Source organism: Nanorana parkeri, unplaced genomic scaffold (assembly GCF_000935625.1).
Source record: "Nanorana parkeri isolate BGI_ZX_2015 unplaced genomic scaffold, ASM93562v1 scaffold2324, whole genome shotgun sequence".
Taxonomy (NCBI): domain Eukaryota; kingdom Metazoa; phylum Chordata; class Amphibia; order Anura; family Dicroglossidae; genus Nanorana; species Nanorana parkeri.
The window spans coordinates 14,271-23,834 of NW_017308592.1; positions in this window are offsets into that span (position 1 = coordinate 14,271).

Consider the following 9,564-nt stretch of genomic DNA (forward strand, 5'->3'; position numbering starts at 1 on the left):
TCCGTTCGTTCGAACGTTCGTTTCGTTTTCGTTTCGTTCGTTCTAGCAAAGTGACATTAGAGAAGGAGAAAAACATTTTTTCCACCTCAAATGTCACTTTGCTGCAAACGGACGAACGAAACGAATAAGAAACGAAAACGAACGTTCGAGCGAACCCTCAAGTTTATCTGAGTTTTGTGCATTCCACTGCACTGCTGTGTAACGGTATCAGCCAAATGGTCAGACCGGCGGTGATGTTCAATTTCTACTTTACTTAACAATGAAAATCAACATAAATTGCACAGGGGAATCATATGAACAGGGAAGCAAAACAAATGACAAACGCACTCAACAATTTGTCACCAACTATACAGTAAGGTGCACACGAAATTGGCTTTAAACAGTAAACAGTAGAAAGGTATCATGGTTCTCAGCTGCCATTGGGATGTGCGGGATCCCTTGTGTGTTCCTGTGCCTTTAAGGGAGGTCGGGCTTCCTCCTGACAAACCTGCACCCAATTTTATCTTCTGCCCCCATGTGCTCCAAGATGGAGACCCTCATAGTTTAGAGTTAGGACCGCACTATAAGAGGTGCCTTGGCGCGGCTGTGCGGCTTTCACATTTTCTGCAGAATACGTGTATCCAAACCTCTGTCATTGTCCTTAGTGGTGAGACAAGTTGTTTTACATGCTGGTTTGTGAGTGTGCCATGATGCCTTTCTGCTGTTTACTGTTTAAAGCCCATTTCGTGTGCACCTTACTGTATAGTTGGTGACAAATTGTTGAGTGCGTTTGTCATTTGTTTTGCTTCCCTGTTCATATGATTCCCCTGTGCAATTTATGTTGATTTTCATTGTTAAGTAAAGTAGAAATTGCACATCACCGCCGGTCTGACCATTTGGCTGATACCGTTACACAGCAGTGCAGTGGAATGCACAAAACTCAGATAAACTTGAAGAACTTCCTGTCTCTAGCTGCAGAATTAGAAGCTCGCTGACGGGTTTTTACTGGTTTTGTTTCTAAAAATATTAGCTGCTTGGCTGTCATGCTGACCGTCCAGCTTAAGACTTGCCCGATCCTCATGCTTATGGTCCTCATTCATTCAACGCCGGGAGAGGGAAGAGCAGTATGCCAAGTGAATGACCTCGGGGGTTTTGTATCTGCTGCCTAAAATCCTCTGGAGATTGGAAGAGACCTGTGGCGTCAGGCTCGGGGTTATTATTCTTATTCTTGGCAATGACCTGCAGAGGATTGTGTCCGGCCTACTGCATATTGTAACGCCAACTACGCAAGTGTTGTCCAAACTGACTAAAATTCTATCTACTTACATCATCTTCTAATGTCCTTTAATGTCACCAACTTCTACACCTCCATGGCTCATCTTGAAGACATGAGCTGGATCAGTGTTGAGCTAGTTCTTAAAGTGACACTAAACTCAGGAGTTAAACCTTAAAGGAGAACTATGAGGGGGGAGGTGCTTTCCACTCACCTCATAGTTCTAGCCGACCTGTGACAATGAGACTGTCACAGGTCGGCTCAGTAGATCGGGAGGTGAGCGAACACATACCGGCGCTCGCTCACTTCTCGATCCTGTCACGGCTCTCTGCCGTGACAGGGGAGGGGCTGGATTCCCCCCTCCCCGATCCGCCAGCGCTGACTGGCGGAACGGACGGGGGAGGGGGCGGGTACAGCTGGCTCTACCTCTAGATAGGCGGAGCCAGCAGTCACTCATGCAGCTGGGCGGATCTCGACATCGATGTCGGGATCCGCTCCGGCTGCGGCGGCTCAGTATACCGCGAGCTGTAGCTCCCTATATACTGAGCTTAGGGTGACGGGAGGACGCTAGTTTGTGCCCTCCCGTTACCCTAAGGAGAACTATGGGGAAAAGCCTTAACCCCATAGTTCTCCTTTAAAAATCCCTCCAAGTTCCTGAACTCTCAACAACAATGTATCTCATTTGTGTATCACTCGGCTGGAGATCCTCAAATCATCTCTGACACTGTCCTTCCTGCTGGAGGGGGGCTACGCCTGTTCCCCATGGTCCCTGTGTGTGTTGTAGAGTCGTCACCGCTCCAAGCTCACTGCCGGGATGGACTACAGGTATTCCTCACTTAACGACCGAGTTCCGTTCCTACGACCAGGTCGTTAAACGGATTGGTCGTTAAGTGAGGAACGCTATACAGTACTGTACTGCATTAGTACAGTACTGTATAGCGTTGCCGATGTACAGTACCGAACAGTGTACTGTACATCGGGCAATGAAAATACTTACCGGAACCCGCAGTGAAGATCGGTAGACACCACTTCCGCCGGCGACACGGCGCGCTGACGCGCAAGGTCGGAGGTCGAACGGCGGTCCGTCGTAAGTGCGAGTGGTCGCAAAACAGGTAAGTCGGTAAGCGAGGAACATCTGTACAATCTCAAAACAAGTTAGACAATGTTAGACACCTGGGATTAACCAGATAACCGCCACTACAAATCCAGCAAGGCCGACTACAGCCCCGGCTATCACTGAATGTCTAGTAGCCACATCACAGAAGGTGAGGGGGGGCTACAGACATACAACGTTGTTGGACAAAACCCTGACGGTACATCACGATGCAGTATTTGTCACACTGCATGATGTGAGATGGCATCTTGAAATGGCAGCTATGATTCTAAAATGATGACTTCCGAGTTGGTTTGTAACTGTTTTCCTTTCCTGTCTCTGTGTTTATGTGACATCAGGACATCGGTGATTAAAGAAAGCCGTGACCACAAAGAGATCATCGATCAAAAAATAGCACAAAAAAAATATTCCAATCTGAGGACGTCCGAGATCACAAAATGTCCCCAGGAAGTCCCCGACGTCTACTGTAACCAGCCGGGGGAAAAACACATAAAATGCACAAAATATCCATATGAAAGCATGGAAGGTGATACATCAGAACAGCTGATTCAGCATAACTTTGGTCTGCGTTTCTGTTCTCTATACTGCCGTAAATTCAACAATAGATTTGGCCTCACCAACTGACTGCAGGTAACTGTCCGGGTACCGTGCCCGGGTGCCCTCACACACCGCATGCAGGTACCAAATGCGTGACCACACCAGACAAGGTTTATGAGCACAGAGTTTATTGAACGCAGCAAAAACAAGTATCCACACAGCAAATAATAAAAACGACTAAATGCAAACACATACAAAAAGGTAACCTGAAGTAACCAAAACTAGGAGCAAACAGTAGAATAGGCGCACGGAGTCACACAGCTGGGCGGATCCAGACATAATTGTCGGGATCCGCTTCAGCTGCGGCGTCTCAGTATACCGCGAGCTGAGGTGACGGGAGGACGCTAGGTTGTGTCCTCCCGTTACCCTATGGAGAACTATGGGGAAAAGCCTTAACCCCATACTTCTCCTTTAAGCACCCTCCCAGGTTGCACCATGTGGTGATTATTTGCTGACAGCTGGGAGACACCCGCAGGTGAGCGCAGGAACTTCAGGACCTGGTTCCAGTACCACCTGGAGGTGCTCTGGTCCCTGACAGTAACTCTACCTGAATACCTTTCAGGGGCAGATCCTTAGTCAGTGATCGACAAATTGGGCACCAATCACTTTGAGGGCCGGTGCACACCTAGGCGATTTATTGAGCTGATTGGGTCGCGCTATATAGCGCATAACACATATTCGCATTGAAGTCAATGGAGGCTGTTCACCCCTTTGAGGTTTCTCACGTGGACAAAATCACCTGTCGCGCAAAAAGGCGCAGGAGCTATTTTCATGGCGGTTGTCACGCGGTTTGGGTCCCATAGACATCTCTATGCATTGAAAAATGCTCGACAACCGCACGGTTTACGAAGAACAGTCGCGCGTTTTCGAACAATCGTGCGAGAACAGCTCAGCAGCTGAATCACCGAGGTGTGAACCGAGCCTGAGTGCCTTTTTAGAACTCTTTATTGAAGAACATCATAAATGGGAGTGGTGGTTTATTGCTTCAGACATTCATGGCAAAAACAGACACAGACTCCAGACTCACTGACCCCTCCAGGCTTCCAAAGAGTAGAACAAGCTGACACTGGGCAATAAAGCAACAGCTGAATGGGTATGTGCATGAGATCTGCCCTGGGAGAGACACTAGACATGTTCCTGAGGTCCATGCCAGCTCCTGGTACCTCCAAGAATCATAGAACTTCTCTGGTTATCCTCCCCAGATAGTTCCAGACCCCTTCCGGAATCCACGTGAGGCCTCCTCCAGGCTTGAGGCCTAGTCAGCTTCTCCAATCTTGTACATCCATCCCCCAGGCTAAGCCCGGGGGTGGGTGGACTTCCCTGAGCACATAGCAATTCCTGAGGATTTATGCACTTCCCCAGCATGCACCACTGGCCAGGAAACTCCTCGTGATATGCTGCTGAGGCTTAGACACTCCTGATGTTCCGCTATTGGCTACCCCACTCTGTAGCAAGGTTACACCAAAACTCAGGTAGGTGCAATCAATAGCAGAACACCTGATAATGTCAGACTACAAATCAGCCAGACTGGTTACAGTGCTGGCAACACTAGATTTTAGTAGTCACTCCACCTAAGGTGGTGGGGGCTACAAATATACAGTATGTAATATTCATATGATGCCAACATAAGGGTCTGTATAAAAACTTTAACAGGCAATAATCCGGCCACTCAATGTATATAATAATCCGGCCACTCAGTGTATATAATAATCCGGCCACTCAGTGTATATAATAATCCGGCCACTCAGTGTATATAATAATCCGTCAGTCAATCAGTCAATGGTGCGGAAGAAAAGGGGCCCTCCATGCGCCCTAAACTGACCTCCTTTGCCAACTTCTGGGAAACAACGGTGGGATACTGAAGAGCAATGGAGGTATTACCTTCATAGAACTGGGAATTCGAAAACCGTCGGTAAAACCTGACTCCAAAAGTGAAGCCGCCACCCGGTCAGGATATCTATTTAGAAAGGAACGCATCCTTTCCACCCTCAGTCATCCCTCTTACCCAAAGCCTCGCCGGCACGCCCCTTACCTTGCTTAAAACACCTGGAGAGGGAGTGACTACCCCCGCATCCGGAACACTCATGTTTGAAGCGACAACCGCTTCCAAACCTGCAATGGGACCCCAAATAACCACCGACACAACGATGGGAAAAAGTTCCAACAGGACCAAGTTAGTCTGCAGCCCAGCCACGAGCCATTCCTCCGGCCATGGTTCCGCACTCCAGAGGCCCTGGAAATAGGCCCCATAACCCGAGGAACCCGCCGCGTCCGTGAATAATTCCAAATCCGCATTGCTGACCGGGCCCTCTAGCCATAATGAACGGCCGTTAAAAGAATCCAAAAAGAATTTCCAAACCAGCAAGTCAGCTTTGTGTTCCTTGGACAGGCGCACAAAGTGTCCTGGCCTTCCCACTCCAGCCGTAGCGGCAGACAACCGTCGGGAAAAAACCCTGCCCATAGGCATAATCCTGCAGGCAAAATTCAACTTACCTAAGAGGGATTGCAAGCTGCGCAATTGGATCTTGGTCCTGGAACTGGCGGCCTGTACCTCAGCTCTCAAGTCCAAGAGTTTGTCCCGTGGCAAACGACATTCCATGGCCTGGGTATCAATCACGATACCCAGGAAGCTAATTACCGTAGTCGGACCTTCTGTTTTTTCTCGGGATAGTGGGACACCGAAACGGGATGCGATGTGCTGTAAAGTAGCCAATAACACAGAACAGGAGCGCGAGTCCGGAGGGCCAATACAAAGAAAATCGTCTAAGTAGTGAATAACCGAATTGATCCCCGAAACTTCCCTAACCACCCATTCCAAAAATGAACTGAAAGCTTCGAATAAAGCACAGGAGATTGAGCAGCCCATAGGCAAACACTTGTCCACAAAATAGGACCCCTGCCAATGGCAACCCAGCAGCGAGAAACTATCAGGATGGACAGGCAGCAGCCTGAACGCCGACTCGATGTCAGACTTTGCAAGAAGGGAACCTTTTCCATACCTACGGACCCATGCAACCGCTGCATCAAATGAGGTATAAGATACTGCACAAACCGCGGGGTCGATCGCATCATTCACCGACCCCCCCTTCGGATGGGACAAATGATGGATCAAGCGAAATTTGTGAGGTTCCTTCTTCGGCACCACCCCGAGAGGAGAGACGACCAAATCAGTCAATGGCGCGGAAGGAAAGGGGCCCTCCATGCGCCCTAAACTGACCTCCTTCGCCAACTTCTGGGAAACAACAGTGGGATACTGAAAAGCAGACGGCAAATTTTTTGAGAATGGAGGTATCACTGTCATATAACTGGGAATTCGAAAACCGTCGGTAAAACCTGACTCCAAAAGTGAAGCCGCCACCCGGTCAGGATATCTATTTAGAAAGGAACGCATCCTTTCCACCCTCACCGGAGTCGTCCCTCTTACCCGAAGCCTCGCCGGCACGCCCCTTACCTTGCTTAAAACACCTGGAGAGGGAGTGACTACCCCCGCATCCGGAACACTCATGTTTGAAACGACAACCGCTTCCAAACCTGCAGGTTCCCTCGTTGTATTGCCAGCAGAAACCCTTACGCCTGGCGGCCGGTTGTCCTGTGTTGGCAGGACCACCGGCCGCCCCGTGAAAAAAGGTGGCGGGCACTCGAGCTGAGGTCATTAGCTTCATCCAGAGGCTAATGTCCTTATGATCCCAAGGAATAGACGGTCTAATCGCTTTGCGCTGACAAAACTGTTCGTCATAACGAAGCCAAGCTGTTCCCCCATACACTCATTTCCGTGCGTCACTAGACTGTTCGGGTTTCGATGGAAGAAAAGGTGGCGACCCTGGTTGGTACACGGGTAGCAGTATGAGTAGATTGTATCACAGGAGGAGCAAGGAAGGAAGATATCGGCAGGAGCACCATAATCTGGCAAACAGGAAGTGCAGAGGCGTGGCTAAAATAGGAAGTTCAAGGGAGGAGCAAGGAGCTCAGAGTTCAGCAGAAACTAGGTTTACCTGAGGATTACACAGGAGATCAGGCAAGGAGCTATCCAAGGTTCTAAGGTGGCTCAGCAAGTAGAACCACTGCCAGACACAGCAGAGGGCCTGGGTTCCGATCCGGTTCCTGACAATGATGCTGTATAACACGTCTCTCCGGGCAGGTTAATAACACCTCCTAGCCTCCAATTATGCAAATGCAATCAACACCTGGTTGTGACTAACATATTATGTGGATTGGAACGACATTCACCATATTTATTCCCAGAGAATGTTTTGTACAAGTCATTCTGAATGGAGAAAGCTGGTCGGATGATCAGTGAAACGTCTTCAAGAAAAATACAGGGAGCCCAGCTGCCTCGACCCATTTGTTACAGATAGTCCGTACGGGTGCAGGTGAGCGTATTCATACGCCGCCGGAAAGGATCCTGTATGCGTCCCGCCCACAAAACTCTAATTTTTAATTAACATTTGATTTCGCCTTTATTGCTCTCACAAGGGGGCTGTGTCATATACTGTGATGGCATTGTGCAGGTGACAGGTTCTCATAAGGAGACATCGAAGGTCTATTAGATCTTTAATGTCACCTTTGCAGTCTTTTGAAGTTAATCGAGCACAGGACTGTGCTTGACCTGCTTCTTCCCCGGTCAGGGAGACCAGAGACTGTAGTTCTGAACCTGGAAGTGATCAGAGCAGAGTGCTTCTGGATTAAATTCGGACAGCGCTGAACCTGGAAGTGCTCAGGGCTGAGTCTCTTCTGGATTAATTCTTCACAGGGGTGATCAGTGTATGGAACTTCACGGATCTCCCACCACTCTGCATCCTGATGCCCGCCATGGAGGTCCCAGGTACCCAGGAGGGACGAGAACGGTAAGGGGGAGGGGGGTCAGGTGGGGGAGGTTAATCTTCGACAGAACCTACAAGTGATTGGGCAGCTGCTACAAAACCAGCATGTAATATGTTATAGCCACATTTCAGAGAAGTGTAAGAGGAAAAATTCAGCAACAAATATGTAAAAAAGAATCAAACAACATAAAATGAAAATAAATAAATAAAAAATATTGCTATGGGGCCCTGTGATTTCTAGTTACGCCCCTGCATACATCCATTAATCACATGACATTATACTAGTTAGAGTGCAGCAGACACAACATTATGAGGCCTATAAAATGTTCAGTACAGATGTGGAGCGGTCAGCATTGGGAATACCCTAATTATCACAATTGTTTGTAAGTGGCATCACATGATCTAGACATGTGCGCCGGCAAAAAATGTTGCCCGGTGAAACTCCCCTCCTCTCTCTGCCGGCGTCCATCACCAAGATGGCATCCGGCAGGTATCAGAATACTGCCGCGTGGGGGCGATGACGTCTTGGAGGGGTGACACTCGGTTACCGAGTGTCACACCCAGCCTCGGGACGCCCCTGCCCTCCGACGCAGATGGCAATTGCAGACTCTCCTTTCAGACTTTGTCAAAGGATCCGCGAATGGGTGAGTCACACTTGGGAGGATTGAGAGGTGTGGGGCTTTGGGACCGTGGATGTGGTCATGTTGCATGCAACACCCTGAATATGGATGAAGTTAGTCTTTAATATTGAGCCCCCCTCCCCCCTCAGACAAAGCACCTTCTACAGTCTTTTACATTGAGACCACTGACGCATTTCACATAGTCTCTGTGTCTCAGCGTCTGTACGTGAAATGCGTCCGAGGTGTCAACTCATCTCCTGTGTAATGCTTTTATGTCAGAATAAAGAATTCAGACACAGCTGCTGTGCGGTCATCCAATTGTCCTCCATGGTGGTTGTCAGCAAATGAGCTGATTATATCAGGGGAGCATTGACTAACCTGGAGGGACAGCCTGCTGCTCTCACCTTGAGGAAAGCCCTGTTACTGTCAGGCAGCCTGTATTGCTGGCTGCAGCCCTGACTGGCGAGGGTTAATCATCATGTGTCTCGCTGGACTAGTCTAGGCAGCTGTGGCTTAATTAATCTGACCGCACACTTCCAGCTCTGGGATTGGCCTTGTGTCTGGTGGCGCCCTATTTAAGCATCATCAGGCCCGTTCCCCGGCGCTTGTGATAGTTCTGGCTCTACAAGCTGTGTGCTGCAGATCCGGTGTTTGTCTTCGGTTCTGACCTTAGCCTGTGCCCCGATTACCCTTTGCCCCTAGGGTTGCCACCTGTCCAGGATTCACCCAGACAGTTCCGGTTTTGAAGGCTGTGTGAAACCCGGACAAAAGAGGTCAGGGAGACAGGAGCAACCAAAATTAAGATAAGGGCTAATGGCGCCTCCACTGAAAATAGTCTTGACTATTTACATATTAATGGGCGGCGCTATTTACAGTACATATGAATACGCCGCAACTCATACGCCCAAACAAATTCCGTGCGTCGCTAGAGTGTTCGGGTTTCGCTGGAAGAAAAGGTGGCGACCCTATTTGCCAGCCACCCGCCCTGACCTCAGCCTGTGCCCGGATTACCCTTTCCAGCCGCCAGCCTTTGACTCCAGCTCGTCCCTGATTACTCTCTGGTAGTGTCTTTCCACTTCAGTCCGTACCTCGGTTTAGCACCTCTGGCCATCCTGCGGCTTCACCTGATCAGAACATACACTGAGTGGGCAGATTATTATG